The 13,022-nt window shown below is 41.7% G+C and overlaps 1 long non-coding RNA gene across 1 annotated transcript in view; it reads right to left on the reverse strand.

Annotated features, from left to right (window-relative positions):
* Nucleotides 1–7,194: 7,194 nt before the first annotated feature.
* LOC309531632 overlaps nucleotides 7,195–13,022 on the reverse strand; it is a 38,297-nt gene continuing 32,469 nt past the window's right edge. Inside the window, exon 3 of the long non-coding RNA XR_014219359.1 lies at nucleotides 7,195–8,597. This is a non-coding gene — a long non-coding RNA (uncharacterized lncRNA). The remainder of the gene's footprint in view (nucleotides 8,598–13,022) is intronic.

The following is a 13,022-nucleotide window of genomic DNA, read 5'->3' on the forward strand; positions in this document are numbered from 1 at the left end:
GATTGTGACGAACAATTGAAGGAGCTGAGTATGATTAGCCTGGAAAAGAGAAGACAGAGAGGAGATTTGACAGCCACCTACAAATATGTAAAGGGCTGTCACATGGGGGCTAGGACCTGTACCAATAGATTCAAGTTTCAAGAAAGGAGATTCCAACTAAACGTCAATAACTTTCTGACAGTAAGCACTGTTTGGGAGTGGAACAGTCTCCCTCAGGAGGTTGTGGACTCTCCTTTTTTAAAAGCAGAGGTTGGATGGCCATGTGTCATAGATGCGTTAGCTGTGATTCCTGCATTGCAGGGGACTGGACTAGATGACCCTGGAGGTCCCTTCCAACTCTACAATTCTATGATTCTGTTCCATTCCACCTAGTATTTCCAACTGTCTCCCACAACAGGTATTCAGCATCTGCAGCCACTGAATATTCTCAGTCTTTATTGAGCTATTTTGTGGCTTTTTACACACTTAGGGCTCCCCACCTAAAGATTGTGTAAACTATTTCTGAAAACTTTGGGGTTCCCCTGAACATGCCAATACCTCCTTCTTATTTCACAGAAGCCCTACAGATACTACCGATAGGTATGCAAGAATGGGTATGCAAGAATAGTCCTGCCAGGACTATTATTACTATTATAATTATTACTAAAATCTCCTAAAAGTTAATGAGGGTGACTGATACCTCTCACTAGGGAGGGCGTTACACATGGGAAACCACTACCAAGAAGGCCCTGTCATGGCTCACTGCCAACCAGGCCTCTTCTGATTATCATATGGCTCAAGGTGTTTGATAGTGGGGAAGGTGCTCTTTTAGGTACCAGGGTCCAAAGCTATACTTGGATCTCAAGATGGCAATGAGGTGGAAAAAGTCCAAGGAATGGCCTTGTACACTTTGCTTGGCACATACTCTCACACACATACCACCAGAGATGTCGAACTGCAACATGGGGAAGCACTTAATTATTGCCATGTGTGCTTGTGTATCTGTTTGGGGCACTGATGTCCAAGTACTGACTCTGTGGCAATATCCTCATTTTAAATGGCAGTAAAGATTGATGCTCTACCAAAAGCCTCAGAAGGTAATTTTTTAAAAAGAATTTAGAATTTGCTGGCATAATAAAAGTTAAATAGGTTTGCAATGCTTAAATTCTTCTGAGTTTTAAGGGGAGGGATGGAACTACAGGGCAGGGAATGTTCTGAGCCAAACAGGACTATGCAGGCTGCAGCCTTTCTGCTTTCAGCGTGATCACTCAGTTATGTTGTTCTTACGGGGTTTGAACTGAGGAACATCTGCACTAAGGCTTCCTTCACATAATTTATTTTACCTCTGAGATATCCTTCCTCCTCCTCATTTTTGAGTCCTGGGGATTTGACTGTGGTGTTTGCGTAAGATTACTCCAGGTTTCTTGACAGTAAGTCCCCTTGATTTATTGTACCCCACTTCCAATAACAAAAGACTTGTGGAAAAGTCATCTACTTAAGTTGTGGGCAATGGTTTCTCTCTTTAAAACAAAAAAAACAAACAAAAAAAAACGGATCACACACACATTCTACTAGCTGTACAGTGCTGTGTAACAGAGAATGCTTTATAATTTGCTCCCTTCCATTTTTGCAAAATAAAATTACCCCTTTAGCTATGAGGTTACACTGGTTCATGTGTTTATTGTGGAGATCTGATGTGAGCTTACACAGAACAAAAGAAAAGGGAAGGTGGGAGACTGGCAGCAGAATAGCCTACTTCACGTAGTAAAATGTTAAACTGGCTCTGACTGCATGCTGTAATCCAGGGTAGACAACCTGGTACCCTCCAAATGTTCGCTGGACTACAACTCCCATCAGCTCCAACCAGCACATCCAAACTACACTGCTATGTTTTCATCCGGGGGTATTTTATTGCTTTGTTGCATTGTGTTGTAGCTTTGTTCAACATTCAACACACTGGCGGTTTCTCTGTCTAATTGCTACTATATAGTATTAGTTATTTGTAAACTACTTAGAAACTGTCCTACGTATTAAGCAGTATATAAATATATTAAATGAATAAATGAATGAATTGGTGAGCCATCAAACCCCTAACCACTCAAATTAGAACAAAAACGTAATTTACGCTAGAAGAGAGAACAGTGTGAAGCTAAAAATGGGGAAATGGCAGCTGCAAACTCCCCTGCAAATATGTTTCAGTTCAGTTCCCTTGTAGCTCAGAAGGCTGTAAATTACACTGGCAGTGTAATGTTTCTTAGTGGTGCTCCAGAGGTATATAAAAGAGCCCAGAAATTATGTGAGGCCAGTTAAGGGATAAAAGACTCCTTGTAAAGATTCGTGAAATCCTGTCCTGCTCCATAGCATCTCCCCCCACCCTGGGCACTCCCCACCCAAATAAAACAAAACTTGGCTTTTTCAGTTTGTCACTTTCTGTGCAGGTAGTATCTCTCACTACCATCCAAACAAATTAGGGAACAAATTTCATTCCTAGAAATGGACCCCCCAAAACATTAAATGGACCAAGAACAGGGGAAATAGTTCAGTCCCCTCTCCCTAAAACCTGCATATCCGCATATGTTAAGTTTGGATAACTTACAATGCATGTCCACTCAGAAGCAAGGCCCACTGAATTCAACTGGGCTTACTCTCAGATTTGGGAAGTATGTACAGGACTGCTGCCTACAATGCAAATTTGTATAGTGGTGCCTCGCAAGACGAAATTAATCCGTTCCGCGAGTCTCTTCGTCTTGCGGTTTTTTCGTCTTGCGAAGCACGGCTATTAACGGCTTAGCGGCTTTAAGAAAAAGGAAACAAACTCGCAAGAACTCGCAAGACGTTTCGTCTTGCGAAGCAAGCCCATAGGGAAATTTGTCTTGCGGAACGACTCAAAAAACGGAAAACTCTTTCGTCTAGCGAGTTTTTCGTCTTGCGAGGCATTCGTCTTGCGGGGCACCACTGTACTATGCGATGAATACTTAGCAGGAACAAACAGGTGACCCTCACCGATCCCAACTATCCAAAAACGCTATGCTGTTTAAATAGATTCCAGAAGAAAGCATTTCGAACCAGCAGCAGTGGACAACAGCAGTAGATGGAGGCAACTACTGGAATCCACAGAGATCTGTTCACATATATCAGGATTAATGTGAGCCTTTTTGTTGCGCTGTAAATTTAAGTAATAAAATTTAACCACCTCCCTTTAGACTAAGATAGTTTTTAAGCAGTAACTGTCTACCCAGACATATGGCCGTGCAGTGTGCTGCCTGTGTACTATGCTAGTTTTAAAGAAACGCAAATGAAAAACCATACAGGAAAAGGCTTAAAGCAGGGGTACATAGAAATTCCATCATTTCCAGTAAGACGTCTTTCCTGCATAACTTGTTCCTTCAAAAACTCACACTGTATCCAAATACCAGTTTCCCTAATCAAATTAGAATGCAACCCTGTATTTATTTATTTTCCTAAAACATTTTCGACTTAGCTCTTCGGTCCAAATAAAAAGACATTCAGAACATCAGACATGATTGAAAATAATAAAATTTGCCTATGCCATGCAGGCACAGGCATAGCAAGAGAAGGTCAGAAAATATTCCTCTATGCCACAGGAGCGGCAAGGATCCCAATTGCTAAAAACTGGAAAAAAGAAACTGTGCCAACAAAAAAGGAATGGCAAGACAAACTGTTAGAGTACATTGAACTGGCTAGATTAACAGAGGCAATTAGAGATCACACTTGACAAGAATTTCAAAAAGCATGGCGGAAATGGAGAGAATACTTCACAAAACAGTGCCCTAAAATACATACCTGGACTTGTTTCGATTAATGTCTGCAGGAGACTTTGTGAATATTTAAGTTATAATTAGAAAAATCTCAATAATTATTCATAAAGGACACAGTTTCTAAGAAGTAAATAAGGAGGCCAGATACAGGATAAAGGTTGTTTGTATTTGGTTGTTTGTATTGTTGTGTGTTATGTTCACTGTATGTTATGCTCACATTTAATGTGTATTGGGGTGGGGGTTGTGTTATGTTGTAAATTAAATTCCAATAAAAATTTTAAAAACAGAAAATAATAAAATTTAAGTTATTAAAAGAGTGGCAGCACAGCATCAGTCTTACAAAAACTGTGGGAAAGACCCACCCTAGAAAAGGCAGAAAGATCAAAAAGATCAGTACAAATAATAATTAAAAAAAACAGTATTCTGCCTTCTTGGGGAGAATGTTCCATAAGCAGAGTGTTACAAGTAGAAAAGGTCCAATCCTGAGTCACTATTGACTTAACTTCTGTGATTTGGAGGACTTGGAGAAGAGACTATTTTTCTTAATGAGAGATTATCTTAATAGTGAGGGTGGTTTTAACACAGATAGCTCCAGGGCTTTTTTTTTTCAGCCAGAACTCGCCGGAACTCAGTTCCAGCACCTCTCAGTTGAGCGCCATTGTCATTATAAGAGAATAATGAGGGGCATTCATGGTGAGTTCCAGCACCTCTTTTTCTACAAAAATAGCACTGGATAGCTCTGTTATGATTATGATCATTATTTAGTTATCTTACCCACCCTTATGTACCCTTCACTAGAAGGTCCCAGGGTAGGTTACAGCAATAGAAAAATACCATTTAAAATCAGTTAAAACAGTTTACAATCCAAAGACTAGGATGCATCCTAAAAACACATATATCAGGTGTCAAATGCAGACAAAATGAAATATTTTATTAAAAAATATATCTCAACAGTTGCCATTGCTGATGAGGGATAAGGAGTGATTGCTATTTGCATACTGTAATTAATTCAAATATATGTAGATTGCACAGAGCCATTTAAAATAATAAAATAATAATAATAATATCATAGCAGCTTGGATAGGGGGAAAGCAATCTGATCGTGCATGTATTTAAAAATGGGCAGGTGATCACTCCAAATTCCTACCTTCTTACCTAGTTTTGATCATTATATTTTGCCCTTTCCAAGCCTACAAGGTAATCTCTACTAACCAATCACCCATCTGTTTACTTTTTTCTTAGGCTCCCTCCCATTTTTAAAAAATAAAAAGGAATTGGATTTCCAAGCTTTTCTTTCACTTTTCACCCTTTCCCCAAGTCTTTGATGTTAATTGTCTGCCATGCCAGAGCACTCCTTAGCTGATTAAGTCCAAGCTTCTTCCCTGGTTTTGTTGACCCATGAATGGGGGCCTCTCCAATGCTCACTGGAGTGCACTATCATTACCCTCCTTTACCCCCCCCCCCATTTGACTTGATGGATTAATCCCACTGTATAAAGAAAAGTGGTATGGGAGGGGAAACTGAAGCAGCATGAATTGAAGGGGGGGAGCAGAGGAAGAAGGATATCCAGCAAATGCTTGACTACTCCTGCTTAAAATAACACCATTTATTTAGACAGGTCAAGACATTAAAAAGGCATATGAGAGGCTACTGAAGATCAATATTGATATGATATTTATATCTGTAAGAGGCTACAATGGATTTTTACTAAATTCAAAAAAGTTCAACCCCACCTCCCATCCCATAAAACTTAGAGATCTGGCACCTATGCTTTTTGTTTCCTCTTCCTCCTTTCCTCACTTCTTTCTACCAAACCATACTATGTACACATGTATTTGTACACATAAAAGTTTTGATCTGGCTATTCTGGTCTTTGTCCAGGCTTTTTAGAGTATAGTGTGGACTATATACTAGTGGCTACAAAAGAATGGACATTCCTTCTGGTTTATGTATGGTGAGGTAACCAGATCTGTACAGGCAGCAACTGATTCAAGCATGTCCAATTGACACTTGACCGTGCATGCACATATTGCGGTAACCTGGAAGTGGCCAGAAAAAGAGTTGAAATGGAAGCGGAGGCATAATGGGGTGTAGTGCACACTCCACCATCGCAAGTGATGATCTAGAACACAACTCCTGTGAAAACTGTGTGTTGCCTGTACACAGTTTTCTAAGAGTGGTTGCACCATAGACTTGTGCAATGGCATTCTGATATTGGCAGTTTCATTTTCAATCCGTTTCCTAATGATTCCCAGTGTGGCATTTGTTTTCCATGTTTGGACAAGACTTCGGTTTGCACAGGACAGTTTCTCACCTTTAACAGCATCTTTAACTCTGCTTCTTAACCATGCAGGGTTCCTTTTGGCCCTAGTGGTACCTTTCTTCATCCATGGTATACCTTCAAGCTGAGCTTCTAATATTGTGGTTGCAAACAGCTCCCAATGATACCCTTCATGGCCAGTATCCACTGATGGCATTACCCTCAAGGAATTTGTCTAATTCTCCTTTAAAGGCATCCAAGTTGGTGACCCATAAATTTCAGGTGAAAGCTTCGAATGGACCATCTTCCTGTAGCTTTCACTAAATCTACTAGGGAGTTAAACCTCAGAGTGTCCTTTCAAAATCCACCACTAAATAAAATGGGCAAAGGGACTGAAGAGAAACCAAAGCTCAGGAAGACTTCAACCAGATTCCAAGCCCTGAAAATGCATTTTCATTTTACAGAGTTGACTTTATTTCTTATAAAGTTCCCAGTGTAGTTCAAATCAAAGCTATTGCTCCACCCACCATACTACTGTTTTCCCTTCCACACCACCACATAAAGGTAAAAAGGTAAAGGTACCCCTGCCCGTATGGGCCAGTCGTGCCCGACTCTAGGGTTGTGTGCCCATCTCATTTAAGAGGCCGGGGGCCAGCGCTGTCTGGAGACACTTCTGGGTCACGTGGCCAGCGTGATGAAGCTGCTCTGGCGAGCCAGCCAGCACAGCACACGGAAACACTGTTTACCTTCCAGCTATAAAGTGGTACCTATTTATCTACTTGCACTTGGGGGTGCTTTCAAACTGCTAGGTGGGCAGGAGCTGGGACCGAAAGACGGGAGCTCACCCCGCCATGGGGATTCGAACCGCCGACCATGCGATTGGCAAGCCCTAGGCACTGAGGTTTTACCCACAGCACCACCCGTGTCCCTTATCCACATAAAGGTAATACCACTACAATATTAGCTGGTCGCCAGTGCCCCATCTCCTTCAGCCTTATTACACAATTCCATTGGAATCCCCACTGCAGTACCATTCTCGACTACAAATGACTATCATTCCTGACCCAGAACCAAACCCAAGAGTCCCAGGGAACTTCCAGACTGTCTCTATTTTCAGGCAGGATTCAATCACATACCAGCAAATTCAGGTTGCACAATTTCAAACTGATTTGGAACTCTTGGGTAAGGTTGGGGAAGAGATTTGATTCAGATCACATTTAACGGTGAGCCTACCTAATTAACACTTGCTAAAACAATATGCAATCTGTAGCACTGTAATCCTTTGAAAGTTGCACGTCTCTGAATTCTGCAGTGCAGTTCTCCAACCAAGTAATGTGTACAAAAATGCATACACTAGGTAAAATGTGCATTAAAATGTATCATACAAAACACATCAGAGAGAATTGCTTGCAAAAATATATGTATTGGGAGAGATTTCCATCAAATGCTGATGTATTTTCATGTGGAGTCAGAAAAAGTCACAAAACGATGTGGAAATGTGGAGAGCTGAATTTAAGAGAAATTGAAATTGACGGATTCGCCCATCTCTGCTCTTGAGCAACAAACCTGGACTTTTAGCCATAAGGAAAGTGATGGAAATGCACTGGAAAGTGTGAAATAACACTGGCTTTATGTGATGCCATATAACCTCACTACAATAAATAGCTGGCATCATCTAACCTCCCTGCAAACTTGTGGAAAGAAAGTGGGATGAATTATCAATAAATAGGTTGCCTGGAAGTGCTCCCAGTGATCAGTAGATGTGCTGCTGCTAATCAGATAGAGATGCTTTGCATTTAACCACCCTCAAGTTTTAATTTCAAGAGGTGGTGCTTTTCTCATCCCTGCATGACAAGCTGCACTTGTCAAAATTCTCCCTACCACACAACCACTAAAGGTTTAAGGGGCCCCATCCTCTCTGGCATTTGGTTACCCTGCTACCAACCACATCATACAAGCATGGCAAATTTGAGTGTGGGTGGTTTTGTAGTTCAGACAGTTGCTCCATTAATACTTTCACTTATGTTGCTAAGACTGTGGTCATCAAACTACTTAACTCCAGTGACCTCTTTGGGACTATTTAAAATAAAGTGGTTTGAAGATTGCAGCTTAAATCACTTTTCCTACAGATCAGTGGTCAAACTAGTTTTCCACATTTAATTAGGTGTTTAACCTTTTCACGTATTTAGCTGTGAGCTCAAAAGAAAGAAAGAAAAAGGGATTTGGACATGCACTTCACTTGCATGGCCTACAGTACAGTAAATTACATTTTATTTTCTAAGTAAGCCTTCAGAACAACAATATCTGTGCCTGGTAAAGGTCTCACATCCAGCAGTACACATCAAGTGGTTTGTCAGAACCCTGTATGCATTTTCTGTTTTGTACTTGTGACTCAAAATCAGCAGAGAGAAATGAGCAGTTTCTCTGAGGAGACTTCTCTCTCTTTTCTCCCCCACATTCAATGACATTCACTCTCTTTCTGGCCCCAGGGCATTCTGTTGCTGTTGGCACTGCGTGGCCTTCTTCTCGGTCCAATTATTCAGTCAAATCTGCCAGATGTTCCAGGGCCAACTGGCTCTCTGAAGCAGAGAGAGAGAGAGAGAGAGAGAGAGAGAGAGAGAGAGAGAGACTCCTTCAGAGTAAGTTGGCAGACGTTATTGTGTTTCCAAACACTGGGAGAGAGAAAATTCTGGCTTTGCAAACTAACTTTAGCTGCCACTATAATGGATACTTTGCCAAGCAAACATAAAAATAACATTTTTTGTCCTTTCACAGATATGGTACACAGAATGGGCAAGGTGAGGAAAACAAAGTACAAGGGAATTGAAGTGATTTGGGGTTCTTTTCAATCGGCTGCCATGTTCTCAGCAGACTCTGCTTTGAGCCATCTTGCAAATTTTCCCTTGGCACTATGCTTATTTTCATTAACCAGTTCCAACCAGTACATTTGGAAACCGGCATAAATTGCTTTTCTCTCACTAGAAGATTACATTCCAGACTACCTGTTTCTGCTTGTCTGTCTCCTCTGACATTGTGCTTATGTGTGTGTGCCTCAATGCATGGCTATTGCTGCAAGCTCCCCAAGCTGAAGGAAGTCCAGGACCACTTTGCAGGGTCAACTTATTTGTGCATGGTTGAAGACTGGAGAATTGCAGTGTCTTTTGTAGTATAGATTGGCCAGCAGCAAGCAAGCAAGCACACATGGGCAGTGCTTTCCCCAAAGCTGCATCAGTTCTGAACCAACGCAAGAATCTCGGAGAGCTTGCTTCTCCCTCTCCAATCAGCCCCCACAAACCGAATCCCCGCCAGACTGATTTTAACTCCCCTCTAAAAAGTTGAAGCAGGAGAGACTAGCCATTGCTCAGTTCCTTATAATTCACTATATAGTGTCAGAGTATAGGAAAGCCATTTTGTATAACAAAACATTTGGTTGTGACTGAAATGTGGCAAAGGCACTGAAACAGGGTTCAAAAGATAAAGTTTAAATTATTAGCTCTGGCATTATAACTTGCCTGTTGCAAGCAAGTCACCTATTCTCATCAGAATATGACCGTTCCCTATTTTCCCACTTGTCATTCTACTTCAAAACATTGTAGTCTTGGAACAAATGTCTCCACACTGATGTCTACTAAGGGTGACTAAGGAGATTAGGGTTAGAAAGTAACTGGCTATAAATGCTGAGTGAATAAGAAGTTGGCTTCCATCACTTGGCAGGATTGTAGTCAGAGGGTGGCTCAGTTGAAGACATGCACCATATAAGTGTGCAGCAGCCAACTAGTCAGCAACACCAAGCACAGGTGTGAGCCACAATGACACTGCTATGCATTGAGCGCTGCTAATTATGTGGCTGCACAGTACTGATCACAATTAGTATCGACGTAATACAGTAGATGTAACAAGACCTTCAATCTCAGATGGGGCTGAAATAACAATTTTTTTTAAAAAAAAAGCCCAAATGATTAAAGACACACTCAAAATCATATGTATAGGCTTGAAGAGATTTTAAGTAATCTGCTTTAGTCTCCAACACTACATTTAGTTTCGCTGGACTAGGCAACAGCCTTTAATTAATACTCACTGTATTAAAACGAAAAGGACACTAAGAGGTATGTATCTGGAAGGCTTTCCTGGGTTGCAAGTTTAGTTTCAGTTTCCACCTTCCCTGCTTGCTTCTGTTTGTAAGGTGTACAGTAGATTACATCTTACATTCAGTTGCATGAGTTCGGCATATACACAAAAATTGCATATAGATTAAATAAATAATAATAATAATAATAATAATAATAATAATAATAATTATTATTATTATTATTATTATTATTATTATTATTATTGACTGGTTGCAGAGAAATGGTGGGAGGAGCCAGCTGGGGAACCACCAAGAAAAGGCGGCTCAGGCTCAGAGCCCGTGGAGTGGTGGCAGGACAATGAGGAGGGAGAATATTGGAGGAAGGAAGTGTTGGAAGCTGAAGAGGTAACAGGGTTTAGTGAGCAGGTAGAGGCTGTGGCAGTCCAGAGGCAGAGGCTGAAGCTAAAGCAGGGGAGGAGGGATGCCAAGAGGCAAAGAAGAGTCAGGCTGGTGAAGAGACATGGGGGTCTCCCTCTCCTGCTGCAGCAAGTTCCCCTCCCCTGTCTCCCAGAACCAGAAGAGGCATGAAAAGAAAGGAGGAGAGGTTGGCTTTTTACAGACAGAGTTTCCGATTGCTTGGAAAGAAGGGAACTGGAAAGAAGGGAACTTTGACGGCTGTGAGGGGACTTTCCGTCTCAGTGACTGGTCCATGAGGCAACACCTCCCAGGGATGAGTTACTGTGCTCATTAGACCTGACACTCCAAGTCTGTGCAGATCATGTTCTTGCTAATAGTTAACACCAACTTGCACTGTGTGATTTACTGCCAGCATTCCTACCAATAACAAAAACCTTGGGAGCTGCCCTTGCGGCTAGCAGGTGAAGGGGAGTAGGAGAGAACCCCTTGTACTTCCAGAACCAGTGTGTGTCCTCAGTAAGCAAGGCGGAGAGCTTAAAAGCTTTTTTGTTCAGGCAACCCAAGCAGACCTGGTCCAAAAAGAGTTTTAAAGCTCTCTGTCTTGCTTGCTGGGTAAGACTTGCTCAGCACAAGCTCTGGGAGGCTAGGGATGCTCATGCGAGATCTCATGGGAGCTTGGATGGCCCCATTAGATCTCATACAAGCACCCCAGAACTGACATGTGGAGTAGACTGTTCCCTCCAAGCAAGTCAGAGAGCTTTAAAGCTCTTTATGTGCCGTGTAACCCCAAGTCGACCTGGTGCAAAAAAGAGTTTTTAAGCTCTCTACCTTGCTTGGATTTAACTTGTACAATTTCAACCAGCCATGTATAGTTGAAATCATGCAATCCTACTATAATGGCTGATCATTTTAAGTAAAAGAAACCTGTGTAAGCCTTCCAGCCATGTCTGTCTTCCTTGGAATAAAATAAAGAATCTACTCTGCAACAGCTTCCCTTACACTACCTAAGTGCTATAGAGAGTTTGGGCCATATAAAAGGAGATAATGATAGTTAGGATCTAGGTATACACAGATACAGAACAGTAATAATCAAGGTTCATTACAAGTGTTGATGGGGAAATAAATACTGTAGTCTGCTAAAGCAAGATGAGAGCCCTCAAGCAAGTAGGTCAGGCATAGGCAAACTCGGCCCGCCAGATGTTTTGGGACTACAGCTCCCATCATCCCTGACCACTGGTCCTGTTAGCTAGGGATGATGGGAGTTGTAGTCCCAAAACATCTGGAGGGCCGAGTTTGCCTATGCCTGAAGTAGGTCATGCTGCAATACAAAGTAAAAGGCACAAACCATTCTGAGCTGGAGGATAATCACTTCCTAATGCCCACAGGCCACATTACTACATCAAATATGATTATCCAGTTTTTAGCCATTAAAACAGCGATAGGTCCTCCAAACAACAGTGGACTACAACTCCCAGTTGGGGGTGATAACATTTTGACTTAATAGGACTGCAATATCTAACCATGCTGCTTTTATCACAATAGAACTTGGACATAAAGTGTGCTACTAGGCATGTGCAGAGTACCACTGACACCTCACAAAAAACCCCAATTATTTACTTCACATCTATGGACAGTGGAAGAGCTTCTGGGTAAGAGGGCCCAAGTATAATTCTCAGACAAGATTGACTCCATACCTCTTATTTAGAAATTAAGCCATTCCACATGACATAAGCTTTTGAATTCATGTATTGTTTACACATCTGTTGCAAAAAAAACCCCTAAATAAACATACAAAAACTTTTGAAATGTGAGGAAACCTTGCTTCTCGTTGCAGACAGTTTTCCTCCAACCAAAACTCAATTTAACGTTTCATTATCCAAAACACTTCTCTCCCTCTCTCCCTCAAGGTCACACAAAAACCACTAAACTAAACAGAAAAAGCTCTTCGAAGTAGGAAACCTGTGAAAAAAGCTGGCCTTTAGGGAAATAGCTCTGGGCATGTTCACAACCAATGTATGATTCTGATATACTCCAAGGCTATCATGAGAGGTTATTCTTGAAGCGGTCCTGACTCCTTTCATATTTGCTGTCCTGGCTGTGCTGAATAGCCCTCATGACAACAGCTGGAGTGGGAGCCCTCCTTGTAGGGCTGAAATTCAGGCAGTCCAATCAGTCGCATGGTTTTTCAGTTTAAGAGACACAGGGGTGGGACTTGTTTGCCATTTTGGATTAGGATTGGCTGAACGGTGCAGAAATCTGACTAGCCAGAGTACAGTAGATTGACCTCTGTAAGTTCAAGGAAGTATAAAATGTGGGGGGAGGGGGGACGGGAAAGAGTGTGGTTTTGAGATCTGAAGGAGGAAGATTTTTTAAACTGCTTGGCATTTTCAGCAGGAGAGCAGAGCCCCAGTAGCTCCACCTCCACTGACAACTCCCATTATCTCTGACCATGCTGGTCATGGCTGATGAAAGATAGAGTCTAATAGCATGTGGAGGACCACAGGTTACCCATCTCAGT

Source organism: Podarcis vaucheri (genome assembly GCF_965113315.1).
Source record: "Podarcis vaucheri genome assembly, chromosome: 4".
In the NCBI taxonomy this organism is placed as follows: Eukaryota; Metazoa; Chordata; class Lepidosauria; order Squamata; family Lacertidae; genus Podarcis; species Podarcis vaucheri.